At 43.9% G+C, this 19,729-nt stretch overlaps 1 long non-coding RNA gene across 4 annotated transcripts in view; it reads right to left on the bottom strand.

Moving 5' to 3' along the window:
• Nucleotides 1–19,729, bottom strand: part of LOC142010504 (uncharacterized) — a 55,595-nt gene that overhangs the window by 15,444 nt on the left and 20,422 nt on the right. The window contains exons 2-5 of one of the 4 annotated variants that reach the window (XR_012644817.1): nt 10,817–10,997; nt 6,229–6,380; nt 4,781–4,968; nt 4,450–4,556 (exon numbers count right to left, since the gene is read on the bottom strand). This is a non-coding gene — a long non-coding RNA (uncharacterized LOC142010504). Of the gene's footprint in view, nt 1–2,627; nt 4,969–6,228; nt 6,381–10,816; nt 10,998–19,729 lie in introns of those variants that run through there. The other 3 variants (XR_012644816.1, XR_012644815.1, XR_012644818.1) reach the window with 3 other exon arrangements.

Below are 19,729 nucleotides of genomic sequence, written 5' to 3' on the forward strand. Positions count from 1 at the left end.
CCAAAACTCACAACATGACAGCTGACGAAAGGATGGATGAGGACTTAAGGCAGCTATAAGTTACCTTTGCTTTCCTTCAGGGCTGCCAGAGGAAAGTCTTCCCCTCAGCATGTTTTAGGACACTCCCAAGGCTGCTCTAAATTACACCCAGCAGCAGTGTTCCCCAATAGGCTGTTTCACAGCCCAGGATAGCCTAAGTTTTGCCAGTGTAATGCTGAATTGGTGTCTTTTTCAGCACAAACCTTGTTGGAGAAAAATGTTGATGTTTGAATTTTTACAGTGTAGTGGACTTTGTCAAATTTTATCTTTGACACTCATCTTCCCCTAATTATGTCACTTCAGAAATGTCAGTGAAATCCGTTTTCTAATCAGATTCATCTGCCTTCAGTTCACCACCTTATTTCCTGTGCCACTTCCCACACAGATTGAGGGAGCTTGCTGCCATGTCTTTGTTCCAGCTGTTTGTAGGTATGTCACCCTAGTGGAGCTAGCAAGTGATGGTGAAGGGATGGGGTGGAACAGGATAAGCGTTACAACAATATGAGAAGCTGCACATTTTGCATTTATCTTGACGGGCCAGTTACAAGTAACTGCAAAACATCATTCACGTCTTCCATGATGCCTGCAGGAAGTGAGTCACGCTTATAAATGATCTGAATGCAAAAAAAAAAAAAAAAAGTAGTGGCTGGATGAAGCAGAAATGTGAAAGTCTCCCTTGCTGGCAGCCTGTCATTTGAAAGACAACCACGAAAGACTGACTTCAGGCTGACCGAAGGCTTAGTGTGAGAATGGGAAGGAAAAATAGGTCTTAAAACAAAAACAGCTAATTTTGTACATGGTGCGTAGGCAGTTTAGCAATTAGTGCACTAGAATTACTGGTAGATTTAATAAAAGTAAAACAAAATATGATGAAATGGCAAAGACTTTGCTCTTAAACTAAAGGTTTAATGTTTGCAGATCAAGTGTCATTTCAGACTGCAAAGATATTGGGTGAAGTTTAATGTTGTATATGTGACATGTTGAAGGGTAGAATTCACTGTGCTCACACCGTGGACGTTGGGTACAGGGCGTCTGAGGTTCTTCATTAAGAACCACAAGCCTCACCAGCAACAATGACTCTGGAAAGAGAGCGTGCCTTGTTTCTCTCAAGCTGTGTCTACACGTGCACGCTACTTCGAAGTAGCGGCACTAACTTCGAAATAGCGCCCGTCGCGGCTACACGCGTCAGGCGCTATTTCGAAGTTAACTTCGACGTTAGGCGGCGAGACGTCGAAGTCGCTAACCTCATGAGGAGATAGGAATAGCGCCCTACTTCGACGTTCAACGTTGAAGTAGGGACCGTGTAGACGATCCGCGTCCCGCAACGTCGAAATTGCCGGGTCCTCCATGGCGGCCATCAGCTGGGGGGTTGAGAAATGCTCTCTCTCCAGCCCCTGCGGGGCTCTATGGTCACCGTGGGCAGCAGCCCTTAGCCCAGGGCTTCTGGCTGCTGCTGCGGCAGCTGGGGATCCATGCTGCAGGCACAGGGTCTGCAACCAGTTGTCGGCTCTGTGTATCTTGTGTTGTTTAGTGCAACTGTGTCTGGGAGGGGCCCTTTAAGGGAGAAGCTTGCTGTTGAGTCCGCCCTGTGACCCTGTCTGCAGCTGTGCCTGGCACCCTTATTTCGATGTGTGCTACTTTGGCGTGTAGACGTACCCTCGCAGCGCCTATTTCGATGTGGTGCCGCGCAACGTCGAAGTTGAACATCGACGTTGCCAGCCCTGGAGGACGTGTAGACGTTATTCATCGAAATAGCCTATTTTGATGTTGCTACATCGAAATAAGCTATTTCGATGTTGGCTTCACGTGTAGACATAGCCTAGACGTACCCTCGCAGCGCCTATTTCGATGTGGTGCCGCGCAACGTCGAAGTTGAACATCGACGTTGCCAGCCCTGGAGGACGTGTAGACGTTATTCATCGAAGTAGCCTATTTCGATGTTGCTACATCGAAATAAGCTATTTCGATGTTGGCTTCACGTGTAGACGTAGCCTCAGTGTGCCAGAATGGGGTGTCTCCTAAGCATCCTTAGCTGCCATATTAGTTATGCTTGTTTTTGCTTTAGATAACACTCCACTGGGGACTATGCTAAACTCCCTGAAATCTCACATCATGCAGGACCTCTGGCTGAACTATAGCTCTTTGTGATTAGTACCGCAAGACTGGTGGTATAGCCACTAAGCTGTGCAGGTCTGCATCCATTGCTGTAGTTTTAATTACACACTTAACTAACAAAAATGCTGTCATCCAATTAAATGAGCAGTGAATTCCTTGTGACATGGAAGGACTAAAACAATCTTTTAAATTAGTGTATTTGAGACCAGCTAGACAGGTAATGGTGGCATAAAAGGACAATGTGGCCATCTATATATTGGTAGACTCCTCATCACTTTTGGCTTTGTCTGAAACAGATGTTTTCCTGAGTTGGTCAATTGTATGATATAAGCCATAAAATAAAGACAGAAGGCTTAGAAAAATGATTGGCACACTCCCAAAACTTAGATCAGCCCCAAGTAGTATGAGAAATGATGCTTTATTGAGGGCAACTATAAGGAAAAACAGTTTTGGTGTCCTGTACCTGTTCCAGCTTGGCTGATTGCTGTTTGAACTCCCTGTGCTTACCAGGGCAAGAAGAGGTATATATTTCAAAAATACATTGCACAGCATTATTAAGCACTCTTTTTAAATTTACCCTGTCTCTATGTTCTCAGTTACATGTCACAAACAAGTTTCTGGTTTTTCCTTTAATATGCACCATTGGAAAAAGGTAGCTATTCTGAGCATTCCACTTCCAATGTCAATCTGAAGTCACATAACTTCTTCATTAAATAGTAATCGATGAATCCCACAAACATCTAGGCTTGGAGAAGCACCAAAAAGTCTGGATAATGATATGGAGTAGATCACCATATTTCTTACACAAGAGACCTACGAATCTTCCCTCACCACCTGTCGTCCCTTGCTTAAGACTGGCTAAGACTGACTTTCTAAACTTGAAACCTCATAGGATTCACGCGGGGAAGGCATACTTGGACGGTTTCACAGGTAGTACCAGACTTAGTTGAACTTACTCTGTCCTGCTCCCTCCAGTTGCTTATTTGGGAGGCAGAAAGGCCCAATGGCCTCTTCTATTCTTCTTGAGGTGTGTCCCTCTTTCTCCACTCAAGAGGGAGCCTGGGACTTAACACTGCTCCCATTTTAGGACTCCTTCACAGGGTAGCCAGCCCACATCCTAAGGACCCTCTGCCCTCACCAGCCTGAGGCCATCATATCCTTAAGGAAGAATAAAGCAATCCATCTTTGTGGAGTGAGATCCAGTAATGCCTTGATTGTGCTCCATTGATCTCCTCACTTGAAGGTGCAAAAATTAGTCTGAGGCTCAGCTCAGCCCCTCTGCCTTCATGCATTATGTTACACTAGAAGCACTTGCTCCACTCCCTGCAGGACAAGCATCCTGAACAAATCTGAAGAAAGAACATTTGAACAAAACTTGGTAGCTTCTCCAAGCAATCCATGTCCCCTGATTGTGAAACATGCCCCAGCTAGTTGTATTTACAATGAGAGCTCTCAGTCTTAGAATCTAGGTCTGACACATTGCAGAGAAGCAGCTATCCTCCATGACATGACAAGCTACCACAATCACATCATCCCTAAGGGACCATTTGGTTCCATAGGCTGCCGATCAGCCTGATGAGCAGTTCAAGGCCCTGATCTGGATCTTCAGATTCAGAAGTGGGTCAGGACTCAGCTACATTACTGTATCTCCATCCATGACCTACTAAAGCAACTGAACTCAGGGTGACACATGGAAGAGACAGAGGGAAACTACGCTTGGCGGAGGGTGTCAATGGTGAAACAAAATACTAGAAGAGGTCAAACTAATCCAGAATCTGACCACAGGTTGCAAAAAAACTCCTCTGGGAAACATTGGATGTGATCAGACTAGAGGCAGAAAATGATAAAACGGATTGGTGGAATAGGCTTCTGACTCTACAAAGAACTTTACCGCAATTTTCTGTTTTGAAGAGTAAACCCCCAGGTATCACCCCAAGGTTTATGTCTTTCCTTACCAGTGACACAAATCTTCCCCACGTCTATGAACCTGGCAGGATGCCATAAGAAATGGAGAAATCTTAATGCTGAGCCAATCTGCTCCTTGGGAAGAATCCTTCCTGACCCAGCAATGAGGCTCTGCACCTGAACAAGGAACTCCATGCATATTTCCTATTACACCTCGGGTGAAATTCTGGCCCTGTTGAAGCTAATGGAAAAACTTCCACTGACTTCAATAAGGTCTTGACATCACCCTTGGCACATACCTGTCCCTCTGTTCTAAGTGTTCCTAATTACTTCAGACATGGCTAGAGCCAGGGAAAGCAAAGCTGAAGGAAGGAGGCCGACAATACTGACCTGGCCACAAGCAAGAAGACAAATTTCCTGATGTTCTCTTTACATCCACCAAGACCAATCAATGTGGCTTGACAGCTGCAAACCCAGTGTGGAGAGCTTCAGAAAGACTGTGGGAAAGCCACAAACAGACTGTGTATCCCTATAGGCTGTAGCAAATTTTGAGACTTCCCTAAAATGAGCAAAGTTTCAGTACATTCACAATCTATAAGGCCAGAAGAGGCTATTATAATCATCTGGTCTATCCTCTCCAGCTGCATAACACAGGCCAGAGAACTTCAGTCATGTAGCTGGAGGTCAATGACCCTATCAATGAAAAGGCAACCCCACAAACCTCTTGTTACCATAGCAGTAACACTATCCATAGGTGAAAACTGATCTGCAACATTTCCAAGGTATTTTATATACTATGGATGTGGCAATCCCTTGAGCAGCCTCCTCTGCTGAAGAGTAGAACCAAGGTCTGTGTGAAATCCTGTGACAGTTTCCAGTTCCAAACTATGACTGCTTGAACTCTTATTTCTGTAACAGAAAGAGAAATATTTTTCTTCACTTATTTAAAGGAACTGTATGTACATTTGTATTAATTAACCCACAAATGACCCTTTTTCATTTCAATCTGCCTCATTTTATTTGATCTATGTTACTGTCATGCTGTGAGGCCCTAGGCATGGACCAGGCCCCCATTATGCTGTACAAGCACAAAACCAAAATCCTCATCCCAAATACTGTCCCTTAGCTTCACAAGTATTTAATGCACTACAGTTCTTGCATGGCCAGGGGAAGGAGGAGTTAGTGTGTCATGAAGAATAACTTGGTGTGTAAAACATTTAATTTTATAAATCTGGTTTTAAGACTCCTTACTTTGGAAAATTATCGTCACAGACAGATTGTGCGTTAAAAAAATTTCATTTAGGAGAGCATATGATCTCAAGCGTGAATACCTGGTAGATTGTTCATACAATGTGCTTTGAGAAATAACTCTTCACAGATGGAAAGCTATAAAAATGGTGTTCAGCTATCTTGTAGTTTGAACCACAATCTCAGGGCATATGAAATACTGATATTAAATCAAGCTGTACCTGGTTCCCCCAAGCCCCGCAATGAATTCTTTCAACTTCTTAACCTTTGTTCTAGTGCTGTTTCATTTTAGGCTGGAGTCCAATAGGGGGAAAAAATCTTTGTCCACAAGGAAAGGCAAATTGAGAATGGCATACTGTTTTCTAATCAGCCTATTTGAAATTTTATTTAACTTTGAAGAAAGTTTTTAAAATAAAGTATAATGACATAAATGGCCACCCATATAAGCATTTACTTAGTGTGAACTGTTTTCACTACTCTTCCTCCAGTGACAGATCTAAACAAAAAATATTTCACAGAAAGCACTGCTGACATTTTTAGGTGAAGGCATAATGAAAATAAACCTCCAGTTACTGCTGGACATTCTGGAGAAGAGTCAAAATAGAAGGCACCATTTGGAGCTACAATATCCACATTATTTTATAATCCTCACTGACCCCATTTGCAAGCTTTCTCTTGCAAGTAATTTGATCTGTGATAAGGAAACTTGTAAAGAATTCTTTCCATAAAACAATGGGCCAAACTCTGCCCTCATGCAACTTCACTGAGCATACACCAGGAATGATTTTGGCCCGGTATCTTTAGCTTATTGCCAAGGTAACATTTAGAATGCATAACCATGTCAAGGCAAATCTCCAGTGGTCTATGGATGGGCCCTCAACCTTTCTAGATAACTGTATCACTTTTACTGGTCTGTCTAACCTGTGATCTGCCTGTGAAGTGTAGAGTGGCCTCTATTTCCAGGCTGTGAAGCATATCCCAGGCGCCTTGCAGCATCCGGCAGAATCAAGTCATAAGTTCTCTCTATAGTAGCCAGTGATTGCTGATGCCCATTCAGTTGTGTGCAGTGCAATCTGCAATGGATATTTGGCTGTTTTAAAGATGGGTGTCATATATACAGAAAGGAGCAAAAAAATCTGTGGTTAGCACACACAGGTTATGTCTCCGCAGAGCTCTGCCCAGCACCACTGCCGGTAGAGCTATGAAAAGTGAACTTCTTGGGATTGCAAATGGCTGTCCATTTGCATACTTCTGAAGCTCATTACCACAGCTATGCAAGAGTTCAGTGCTGGCAGAAGGGGGTGCCGGCACTGCAGAGGCCATGTGTATGTGCCTCTGCCAGCTAAATACCCCCTCTGTTGCCAGTCCTTTATGCTTCAAACTTTTGGCTATAGTAATGAGCTTCAGAAGAATGCAAATGGACAGCCGTTTGCTATCCCGAGAAGTTCACTTTGCATAGCTCTGCCGGCAGTGGTGCTGGGCAGAACTCCATGTAGATCAAGCGCCACGCTACATTCAGACCAGAAGCATCTGTTGACAGAGTTTATGTGCGCACAAAAGCAGAGGGACAGAGCAATCCTCTCTGTCAACAACGAGCAGCCAGACTGCCCTGCCCTCTGTCGACACAATGGCTGATCAAAGCTCTGCAAACAGGCTGCCGGGTGACCTGGAAGCCCCCTTTGTCAACAGAAGTTGTCTATACTGCACTTCTGTCAACTGAACTCAGTCAACAGAAGCATTATTCCTCAAATTTTCAAGGAATAACACTGTTGAAACAAATGCACAGTTCTGTCAAGGCTCTGTCGACAAAAAATTTTGTGTGTGTTGACACTCCCTGAGTCAGGTCGACAGAAGGCTTCTTCTGTTGACAAAACTCTCTAGTGTAGACACAGCCTCAGCCTTTGCTGGCCAATGAGTTCAAAGCCAAAAATTCAGATCTGAATTCAAATTCTCCTGGAGTTCAAGAATAGGTCGGAAGTTTTGGTGCATGGGACCTTCTGTTTAACTGTGCTTCAACAGGTACCCAGCAATGTGCTATCGGCTAGAGGTATCATTGTCAAAAGTATCCCTACATTCCTATTTCAGAAGTGATTTAGGCCCATTAGTGCCAAAGTTAGCCTTGCTAAAGGGAAGTGAAATCCCAATGACTTAGTCACTTAGGTTGTTTTTGAAAATGTTGCCCTGGGTCTCCAGCAGGATCTCAGTGGGAAATGAGCCGGTCCATGATATAGTTTCATGCTCAAATTTTTAGGAAAAAAAAATGAGACTCTGAGGAAAAAGAAGAAAGGTCTCTTTGTTAGCTGTTTACCAAGTGCTTTCTCCTAGATAGCTATCTAAATAGCAGGTGGGAGAACAGGAGGGAGCAGATTCTGTCAGGTCATGAATTGGGAGCCTGGCCAATGTGTGGAGAGATCAGTGTTATTGTGCCTTCCTGAGAAATCTACTTCTTCTGCCCACCCCTCTCCCACCTACGTGCAACCTCCTCTCATCAGCATCCTACAGTCAGGAAGGAACTGACAACTCTCTGTTAACATCACTCCGCATTGGCCAGCAGCCGTGACTGCTTAGCATCATGCCTTTCAGTTCCCAGGAAAGCTGAACAGCGCTTCTACAGTGCTTCAGCTCTTGCTGCCTAAGGCCTATACTAGGGAACAAAGTCGATCCCAGATATGCAATTCAAATGGCTAGAATCGATATATCAGAATGGACTTTCTGCCCTAGTGTAGATCGGGGCTCTGCGGGATCGCACTGACATCCCTTACTCCGTGCAATAGCATAGCATACCAGGGTCAATGGCTGAACCCAGAGAGATCAATTTTTGCTGCATCTTCACACATGCAGCAAAATTGAACTCCAAAAGGTTAACCACTGCTTGAAGATCTTCTCGTGAGAATAGACATACCCTAAGGGAGCAAGGAATAGATCTGAACCTGAGGCCTGGTTCCTCTGCTTTCCACTGCATATCAGCTCCACAGCAGAGACAGCCCTACATTGACTGCTTAACCTGAACCAGCCTGTAGACTAGAGGTGACTGAAAAATCAGTTTGTCCTGTGAAAAAAAATGTAATGAAATGGGAAATATGTTTTAAACAAATGAAACCATTTACCGAGCTGTTGGGCAAAGCAAGATAAAACAGAAAAATTCAGTCTGATGCAAAACAAAATTGAGCTGGTGGGGGGTTAGTTTTCTGGATCCAGACCCTTTTTTTTTCTTCCAGTGGAAAAGCCTGTATTGGCGTAGGGAGGAAGAAGCTGAGGAGAGAAAACTCAAACATTTTTTTCATAAAAAATCCAAACATTTCAACCACATGAAAACTCTCAGAAGAAAAATATTTGGTCAAAAATTCATTTTATTTTGAAAGAGTATTTCCATGAAAAAAAAAATCTTTTGACTAACTCTAATTTGGACAGACACTTTGCCTGAGCAGCATACCTCTATTTCTCTGTCTGAGTCAGTGAACCAATGGCCAACTGAGCTTATGTGTTTCCATCAAACTAAAGAAAGAATCCCTTTTTGTGTTTGCTGTACTTGAGTCTGGTCTTTTGTCCATAGCAAAGGATGCCGCACTGGATACAAGGGTGTGAATCCCATTCAAGAAAACAATAACAACTAGCCCTGAAAACTTAAAGTTCTCCAACACAAAAACCAGAGCAAGACATAAAATCCAGACTCAAGAAGTTAATCTCAAAACAAGATTAACTGAAAGGGAATAAATAAGGGACTTAAATGATGCCAATGCAGTAGGCTTAGATGAAAATAGAAACACTGAAGAAGAAAAAAACAAAACAAAAATGAGTGATGTCCTGGTGTTCTGCTGCACTAATAACAAGATGTCTTGTAACATATTAAAAACAGAAAAATGTGTTAGGTCATGAGCTACATAGATTAAGTTCCTCAGGTTTGTTTGACACAGAGGTGAAAAACAAAGCCAACAGCTGATGGATTCCTATCTACACTATAGCTTCCATTAGGGCTCCTTTTCCAGTGCCTAGCAACAACTTTATAGAATCTACTGACTTTGGAAGAAAACTATGGATTCTCATGCACCAATACACGGTCGTCATATTAACTAGCTGCATGTACACAAAGACAAATACGCTTTTTCACAGAACTAATGTAACAGCACCCTTCTGTGCAGCTGCACTAGTGATGGCACTATTTTCCACCTTAAAATTTCCCAGTATAGACATACCCACACTGCACTCATTCATGTGCAATATGTTATTCAGACCGCAAGCATATTGTTGCTGTCTGTGTGTGGAAAAACAGAAGAGATAGCGACTTGTCTTGATTTCCTAATGGTTTCACGATGTTCTTTTAAACCAAATCAGACTTGTTCAAGACACACAACATTTGAAGTTGGCAAACAAATCAATGTCTGTTTTTTTAAAAGTGACTGTTAAAAATAAAGCTGTTACATTTATTTCAGAAGGAAAATATTTGTCCCCATTTTACATAAAATGCACATAAATACAGGATGATGATGATGATGATGATGATGATGATGATTATTATTATTATTATTTTGTATGGATATTGCAGTACTCAACATTTTAATTGCCACTTCCTCAATAAAACTATTGGAAATCTTCCATCTTGCCATTAGCACTTACAAAATAACTGTTAACAATATGTTATCCAGACACAGAAATTTTATAATTAATCTTGGAATAATCTTCAAAGTCGAGTGACTAAAATATATCCTATAAAATTACTGGACTTCATTCAATGCTGTTCTGCTGTTTTAATGTTCAATAAATGTGTTGAGGGGAGATATTTGGCAACATGAGCTAGTGTCTCTGGCAGAGAGAGTGACTACAATGGGGTTAGTTCTCTGCTGTATGGCGAAAGAACTGACACCATACTAGGCTATAGAGCAAAATTTGAAAGGCTGACAGTGCTGTGAAATAATACAAATCCCAAACGCACTAGTGCACAATACTTCAAGCCTGCTCTCCTCCCTTGTCGGCTGATGAGGAATGTGTCAGTTTTCACATAAGCAGCAAAACACAACAACCCACTATTTCTGGATGATTATAGGATAACTCTGGAAGTGCGAGAAGTCACAAGGCCAAGAGCCAAGGACTTAGCTACATGAGAAATGCAAAATTGGCTCTCAAGTGTCTCAGTGCTATCCTGAAATGGAATTTCTACAGTACATTAAATACAGAGAAACATTTAGACCTGTATGTTCAACACAACACAGACATGACGTCACTGACAGATCATTAAAATTCTCATTGCATCCAGAGTTCTCTCAAGATCTCTTCCAAAGTGGCCTCATAGAATACTGATAGCTTGAGGAGGGGGAATATAAATACTACAGTGGGCTATTGCAATACTAAACGTAGCTGAAGCCAGGACTCAATGGAAGCGATGCTCCATCTTTGTAATTAAAAAAGGAGAATAGTGGTGGAATGACTTATTTTCATTGCGAAAATGAGTTTGGCAGGATGAAGGTAGCTTACATATTATCCCTAGAAAATGTGGATATGCTGTCATGCTTACCTGAGAGAAAACTCATGAACATGTATCAGAGGGGTAGCCCTGTTAGTTTGTATCTTCAAAAACAACAAGAAGTCCTGTGGCACCTTATAGACTAACAGATATTTTGGAGCATAAGCTTTGGTGGGCAAAGACCCGCTGCATCAGATGCATGAACAAGTCACCTGAACGAGTCTCTACATACCTGTCGAGAAAAAACAAGAGATAGGCCAACATAAGTATAAGAAAATCTAAGGTAACTACTGCACTGAAATATATAGGAGTCAGACCTAGAAGCCAAGAGTCCTATTGAATTAAGCACTTTACTTACAGATAATGCCTCAAAGAATTTACAATAGTGTATGAATGTAAATATTTCATATACCAGGTGACACATACATGCCTGACCCTCCTGGTCAATAGTCTCCATCGTCCCACATGCCTCCTAGCAAGCTGGAGATCCAGATGTAAAATCCACCACTTAGGAACACCATGTGGATTTGTGATACTGCACGTCTGGGAGTAGGAAGTGAATGGGTGAGTACAATTTATTCCTTAAGGAACCTTATGTGAAATTTGAGTAATAGTGTTTAATTAAGAAGCAATCCAAATATCGTTCAGCACAGGTCAGAGGGAGTTTTTGCCTGAGAAAACTTTCTGGGATTAGCTACACAGCCATTAAGCAGCTGTGTGTATTTAAATCTCTGGTATTCAGGCATTTATAACTTTCCAGAAAAAAAAATAATAAACATACCTTGGGATGAATTTTCTAATTGTATTCTAAGTCCAAAGGTAAATTTGTTTGTCAAGTTTGACAAAAATGCTACTTTAGGGCAGGGGTTCCCAAACTTTTCAGCATCATGCCCCCCTTCTGATTTTTGAGAAACCTTCACACACCCCACCTCTTCTTTCCCATCATCCAACCCCTCTTTTAACAAAAAATTCAATTTGTAATTTAAAATAAATACAAAACCTTGATATAAAATGTTATTTTAAATTAAAAATAAGCACAAATAGTTTTCCTTGACCCCTTGCAGGTGCCTGGTACAGCTCCAGCTGGCAAGAGCCGCTAGAGCTAACCATGCTAGCCGCCCTCCCACCTTAGACCTGCACTACCAGAAGGGCCTGCCTGAGCCCCATGCCACTGGGACCAGACACACGCCCACCCACCAGCTGCTAGGGCCAGCTTCCTGCCCACCCACCCACTGGTCACTTGAGCCCTGTGCTTCCGGAACCAGCCACCCACCCACCAGCTGCTCACTCCAGCCAGGGCCAGACTCCTGAACCTCCTGCTCATGCCCCACACTGCCAGGGCCAGCCACCTGCCAGCCACACCGAGCCACGTGAGCACCACACTGCTAGAGCTAGCTGCCCAAGCCACACATTGCTGGGGCCAGCTGCCCACCTGCCAGCCCAAGCCACCCAAGCCCCATGGTGCTGAGGCCAGCTGCTCAAGCCCTATGATTCTGGAGCCAGCTGCCCGCCTGCCAGCCCAAGCCCTCTGCTGCCGGGGCCTGCTGCCCACCCACCAGCCTGAGCCTCTCAAGCCCTGTGCTGCCAGGGCCCGCTGCCCACCCACCAGCCCGAGCTGCCCAAGCCCCAGGGTTCCGGGGCCAGCCACCCAGCTATCTGAGCCCTGCACTGCAGGGGGCCAGCTGCCCAAGCCCCAGGAGTCCTGCGAGCCAGCCAGACACCTGAGCCCCACAAACCCCGTGAGCTGCCAACCCAAACTCTTCCCCTCCCACAAAGCCAGGCACCACCAGCCCCCCATTCTTGCCACATCCCCCTCACCTGAGCCAAGCACCTCTGGCCTCCCATCTAACCCCATCCTCCCTGCCACACACACTCACTCACCTTTGCAGAAGGCAGCTAACTCCAGGTGGGTCTTTGCCAGATGCCCATTTTTTATAGAGGCTCTGCTGGGTTACCCACTTAAAATGGCAGGGGCTGAGAGCCAGAAGCAAAGGTCAGCTCTTTCTTGGGGTGGGAGGAATGATGGAGGGGCTGGGTCTCCTCATGTCCCCCCCCCCGGAATTTCTTCACGCCCCCCAGTTTGGGAAACCATGCTTTAGTGGGTAGGTGGGTTGTTCATCAGAATGTGGAAACAAGTGTACTCTCACGCATTTTGTCAGACTTCATTGGCACTTGGATAGCTGGCAGCTGTTGTGGTTATAAACGTTCAAAGTTGTCCCATACAGTGGAGACATTGAAAAAGGTTCTTCTGGTTTGAAAATTTCTCTCAGAGCCAGGAAGATTCCAACAAAATCTTTTGAGATGTCAGAGCTTTTCAAATGGGGGGACCTCATGTAGTCCTCAAAGAGGTGTAATTTGTTATGTTTGACAAATTAGATGTGAAATAAAGTTGGTTAGAATTCTTCATTGGCTTAGACCCTGATCCTGAAGTCCACATAGGTATACTAGTTTATACATGCACACCTCATTTGATCATCAGGATCTCACATCGTAGGCTCCCACCACAGTTTACTCCTTGTATGCTACACTTAGGGCTCTGATTTTGTCCTTGAAGTTGGGGGATGGTCACAAAAGTCATGCACTTGAATAAAGTCTATGAAATCTTGTAAATGGATATAAAAACACATTTGAGGAGTCCTCCCTCACCTATCTCCAGTGGCATTGCAGTCTGCTAAGCAGAGTTGCAGCACCATTTAAGTTTGGCTCATCAACTCATCCATCTGTGTCTACTAGAGCAGTGAGTGAGCCAAACTAGTGCAGTTTTTGACCCTGCATGCAAGATCCCAGTACCCAGAGCGGGGAGCTGGGCCCAGTCGGATGAGATAGGAATCATAACCACAGGGTGCAGCGGGCTCACTTTCTATCTCCCTAACCTCCAGACCTGACCTTTCAGAACCCCAGCTATACTCTTGGGTATGTTGATGTAGCAAGATCTGTATTATTTATTGACTTTTCTGTGACTTATCATCCGTCCACCCAATGTTCTGCTGTGAAAGTTACTAACAATTTCCAAAATAGTCATTTTAACTCCACACATTTGCTTTCTCCCTTTGTTTCTCAACCTGGATGGATTTGCCACATTCTTTACTGAGGATTATGGAAATGCTAACGTGAAAATAGAAGCATCTTTTAAAACTGTTGACTTCAGAGCAGTTGCTGGGGTGTGAGTCAGGGCAAAGCATGGATTGGGTGTTTTTCGATGTGCAGCAACTGGCATCTCAGCTCTGATTTTGAAACACATTTATCTGGTCATTTAAAGAAGTAAAATTTAAATACAAAGAGGTCAGTTGTTGGTCCCCTACTTGATAGTTCACGCACATTCAGCAGGAAACTCAAAGCTATAGTGAAAACCTGTGACAACAGAAAAAAAAATTCAGATCCCATATAGTTTTTTTAAGGGCTAGTACAAAATTTTATGGGGTTTTAAAAGTTGCTAATTTAATGTGTGATCAGCCAAAGGTTGGGATGTCAAATGAGTTGAGGCGAGTTGGACTCCAACTCCCTTTGGAAATCGATAGGACGTGAATGTTATTGTGGAGTATACAAAACCCATGCTGGAAAAGAAGGCCAGGGAGTTACTCTAGGCCCTTGTGACCCAGTTTTGCTGCACAAGGTGGAGGTGGAGTTTATAAAGAGAAGCAGAGCAGCTCAGAGGAAAGGAGGCAATGAAAGGAGTAGACTTGCTCTGAGCACTTTGGAAAGGGCAGTCCTGGAGATCCTGATGCCTGAGGTTTGGAGATATGAACCTGACTAAGCCACCACAGGAGGAATGAATGACCTTCACACATCAACAACTTTAGTTTTGTGTTCAGTTCTTTATTCCAGCCTTAGCTGAAGGACTTAGCTGCCTACCATTTTGACCTGGATAAAGACTGGTGAAAAGAGAAGGCCCAGGATCCCCTACCACCTCCTGAAGAGGGGACAACAACAGAAGTTTATCCTTTGGCTGGGTCCTTTGCTGGGGAAGACACTGAATATGCAAGGGCCCAGACCCTAGGAGCATCACCCAATGGGGCCCATGAAATTTTTGCTGATTTCTGAAGATTGGACTCTTTGTGTACCCTGCAAGGGGTGGACTTGAACAAGTGATTCAGCCAGAGAGATGAGTCACTTATAGGACAACTCACCCCAGGTGGATTTGGAAGGAGTAAGAGGAACACATGGAAGAAAGACAACCTGTCACACCCAGCCTAAGCATTAGGAGTCACTTTGTGGGTGCCTAACTCTCTTAGGCTCCATTGAAAATCTCAGCCTGAAGGTGTTATTTAATTGTTCAACCACATTAGTTTTCTGAGCTGCTGACATGCTCTCTGCAAAGTTCCTCCTTCCCCACACACCTCTGCAGTGACTTCCATGGGGCCAGCAACGTGGCAATAGTCACACTGTGCCATCAGAATGCCTCCCGCCACGAATGGAAAATCTGCAGCAGTCTCCACTAAGGAGCACGTGGTCGCCATATCTATTTGAGAGGTCTGCTGTCATAGGAGAAGAGCAAGGAGTGTGCAGCAGACTCTAAAATCACACCCCTCAGAGATGTAATTGAAACAACATCAGCCCTGGAGTAGACACTGCCAGATCCAGAGAAGAATTCTTCTGTTAATCTAGCTGCCCCCTCTCAGGGCAGGGGGACTTACTACAGTGACACGAAAATGCTTTCTCTACTCACAGCAAGTGTCTATATTACAGTGGCACAGTTGTAGCACAACAGCTGTAGCACTTACAGTGTACACTCACCCTTAAGCTCGAAGCTCTTGCTCTCCAAGGAGGACCCAGAATCCATGAGGTATCCCGCAAATATCACAACTGCCGGAATTATATATAACATATTGTTTAAATAGCTTTAAAATCAACACATTCAGCTCTTGGACGCCGTGGACAAGATTCACACTTGCACACAGGCCCCCGTACACTGCTCTGGCTCTTACATTTACACCCCCTTCGAGGCCTCTTTATACTGCCAGTGTGGTGTAAAGAGGCCTCGGTGCAAATGAGCATCTGGCCCTATAGCTTGTTTCTTGAAGCTTCTGTGGTTTTACTACAGCTGGAAATGCAGATTTCTTTATATTTGAAAAGAAATATTCTGTTTGTCCACACCTGACTTACTAGCCTTTCCCAGGCACCTGCTGACATGATTATGAGCTCTTCCCTATATGCAGTAGCCTTTACTGGCAGCATTGAAAGAGGATGCTTATTCAGAACCGTTATTATACTACTCCCTTTCCTCTCTCAGGTCAACAGCTGAGGGCAGAGGTCATTGTAGGCCTCAGCATGGGAAGGTGTTCTGAGAGAAGCCCTTAATATTTTGTGTTTGTTGGACAAATATTCATTTCTTTCCTATAGGGAGTTTTGAGAGTGATGTCAGGCTATTTCTAAACCACTCGTCGGTGGCTGAGCACACATTTCTCTTGTGAAATGTGATTCTAAGATCTGACACAAACACAAGGGACACTCCAGCCAGTGAATAGTCTTCTTAGTTTTTCCAGGCCTGAAGTCTTCCACTGCACTGCCTGTGGTAGCCAGCCTTCAAGCCCAGGCTGTCAGACCTGGCTTCGCAGGGCTCATGCTAATGCTCTGAAGGGGGCACTGATGCCTAAGCAAGGGGAGTGGTATCAAACCCAAGCTCCAGCCTGAACCACAACTTCAAAGTCCTGTCTACAAAGTTGTTTTTAGCGCACTAGAGCAAGTCACTCTAGGCTACATGTCGGCGGGGTAGCCATGTTAGTCTGTAGCTTCACAAAAACAAGCACTCCTGTAGCAGGTCAAAGACTAGCAAATTTACTTATTGGGTAATAAGCTTTCATGGGTAAGACCCACTTGCATGAAAACTCATTGCCTAATAAATAAATTTGTTCACCAATGTGTGTTGACACAGGCTGGGCAGCTCACTGCTATGGGCTGTGCAGATGGACCTTTAATAAACTTCGTACCTTTCCTATATTCCCGGCAATAGATCGAATATGTTGAACGCTTCCCCACTGCCATAGCTTATAACTGAGTTCCAATAATACAATTTTCGAACAAGGGTAGTAGAGACCATTGTGAGGCTGTGGAGTGATGTCTGTGTAAAACTAGTATAATATTAATCAAGCTTCAGGCATCTGTTGCAAGTTTTCAGAGGAGGAAGCCCTTTCATCTCTCACCAGTGAGCATTCCAGCTGAGTGTGTTAATGGTTTCTGGAAGGTTTCCTCTCCAGTCGTCTTTACCCATAAAGCTTGACAGTGGAGTAGAGAAGGTTTTGAAGGACTTAAGCAAGTCAATGCAATCCTTTTCAAACAATAGACCTCTACAGTATTCCTTCTGGGGGAGGCAGGATTTCACCCTCTCAACCAAAAAATAATAATACCAAGCTCATATACAGAGTTTTCATCAGCAGATCTCAAAGTATTTCACAATATTCATGTATTTCTGCTCAGAGCATCCCTAGCAAAAAAGCAAGCAGTCCTGTAGCACCTTAAAGACTAACAAATAAAAATTTTATTTATTAGGTAATAAGCTTTCGTGGGAAAGACCCACTTCTTCAGATTGTGTTCTGCTCCAGAATCTGAGGAAGTGGGTCTTTCCCACGTGAGCTCATTGCCTAATAAATAAAAATGTTAGTCTTTAAGGTGCTACAGGACTGCTTGTTTTGTTCTGCGAAGACACAGACTAACACAGCAACCCCTCTGAGATATCCAACATTTGTAAGGGCTGTGTCTACACTAGCTCCCAACTTTGAAGGGAGCTTGGTAAGCAGGGTGTTGGGAGTTTATTAATGAAGTGCTGTGGTGCATAGGCAGCACTCCATTAAGCTAATTCTCCCCCATGGCAACTTTGAAGCGTTAAACTTAGAAGTGCCAGCTCGCCTGTAGCCACAGCTACCCCGTGAGTACTTCAAAGTGCCTGGGCTACTTCAAAGTCCCTTTACTCCTCAAAATTTTGAAGACCTGTGTGGGAGAAATATAACAGGGCACCAGCTGAATCAGGGAACATATCATGACTTGTTCCTGCCCTGAGCCTGGGGCCCCTGCACACTCCCTGTCCCCTCCCCATGGCATGTTACCTGGTAGGGATTTGGGGAGAACTTTGTCCTCTCCCAGGAAGGTTCTAGCCATGCTGCATGCCTGGGGCCAGTGCAGCACAACACCTGCCCGAGAGACTGCAGCCACTGCACTGCACTGGGCAGCATCCCCAGCAGGCAGTGTGGCTGGAACTGGAAGAGGAAAGGCTCTGACCCCGCCTCTCCCTTTCCAGCTCTGATGCTGGCCTTACGCTCCCCCCTCACATTTAAGGGAGGGATATGTGACTGTGTCTGATCATCCTGACCTCCTACCCATCACCCCTATGTGTGACCATCCCTCATTTTAAATACTCACTGTGAATTCTTAGTGAGCTAGCTATAGACCAAACCCAGTTGTGCAAATCCTTTCAGATAAGCACATTTCAAATTTTTACCCTCGATCTTGATTTTTTTGTCAAAATTGCTACATGACTCAGGATTTCTCCATTTTCAAAATCCACTTCAGCATTTAGCGCCTAAGTGCTGAAATTGAAATGTCACTGAAATTCAATACAATTTAAGCTCCCCAGGGCTTGAAATCACTTTTAAAAATGGGACATAAATTTCACAGAGTGCTTCTGAAAATGTGACCTCTACTCCTAACCAATTTATATGTTACAAAGTGTCTACCCAGCTCTAAAATTATTCACGTTAATTCATTAGAAAGTTGGCAGATATTTTTCCCCCAGGCAAATAAACCCTTTCCTCCCCACCCCCACAAAGAACATTTCATAATGATTAATATAAGCAGAGATATAGTAATGTGTATGGTTAGCAGCTGCTTTAACATGATATGGCATAATAACTGTCTGGAATTCATTAATCTAACTCTTTTTTTATTTAGTATTTGGATAATTAGCCACTTAACAGAACCATTTTAGACAGTCAGAAAATGTACATATATTGTGATATTATTTGCAGTATTATCATTTATGTTTATCAAGGTACTGAATTCATTGAAAAACACCTTGAATACCTCTCTGAAATCACCAAAAATCATGCATATCAACAAATATTTACCAGAAAGACCTCTCTTTAGGGAAACTAAAACAAAAACTTACTATGAAACATTATGAAGATTGTAGCAACACTAACAAAAATGAGGAGATGTATGTAAGTGCTGCAAGGCAAAGATTTGTGAAAATTTCCACAGTGTGGAGTGCATATTAATACACAAATTGTCTACTCACAATTGAACTGACTACCTTTCTTCTCTCATTTCTATGTAATAACTTTGTAGTGTCTATAGCAATTGCTTACTCTGAAGAGTGACACTAGAAATGCAGGGCTTTAAGCAATCTCAAGAAATCATCAAGTCCAGCCCCACTATTGTGCGGCAGGCCCAAGTAGACCTAGACCACCCCTGAGAGGCATCTGTCTATGATGTTCTTAAAAACAGCCAGTGATGAGGATTCCACAGTAGTAGTAGTAGTAGTAGTAGCAACCTTCAGTCTATGTAGACTATGGATCGTGCCCTTCGTAGTTCCATTTGAGATCATAATTTGCAGCGTCGACTGTGACTGTGAAGGCCCACACGAGAGTGACAGTCCTTGCTGCATCTGTTGCATGTGTAATGGGTGTCTGGCAGGTCCTTACTGTGCTTTCTGTGCGCTCACTTCTCCTCTGCTAGCTGTCTGATCCTCATCTCACCCTTCTGAAGACCCTTGTGTAGTTCCTGCCTCCATCTGCTGCGATCGTCTGTCAGCTCCTCCCAACTGTCCAGCTCTATGTCTACCTCCCTGAGGTCTCTCTTGAACATATTTGTAGCGCAACTGGGGGCATCTGGGAGGTCTTTTGCCAGAGGCTAGCTCACCATACAGGATGTCTTTTGGGATCCTTCCATCATTCATCCTGAGGACGTGGCCAAGCCAGCGGAGCCGCCACTGCCTGAGGACGGTGTGCATGGTTGGGATTCCAGCTTGCTCAA

The sequence above is a fragment of the Carettochelys insculpta genome, chromosome 3, assembly GCF_033958435.1.
Source record: "Carettochelys insculpta isolate YL-2023 chromosome 3, ASM3395843v1, whole genome shotgun sequence".
Lineage (NCBI taxonomy): Eukaryota > Metazoa > Chordata > Testudines > Carettochelyidae > Carettochelys > Carettochelys insculpta.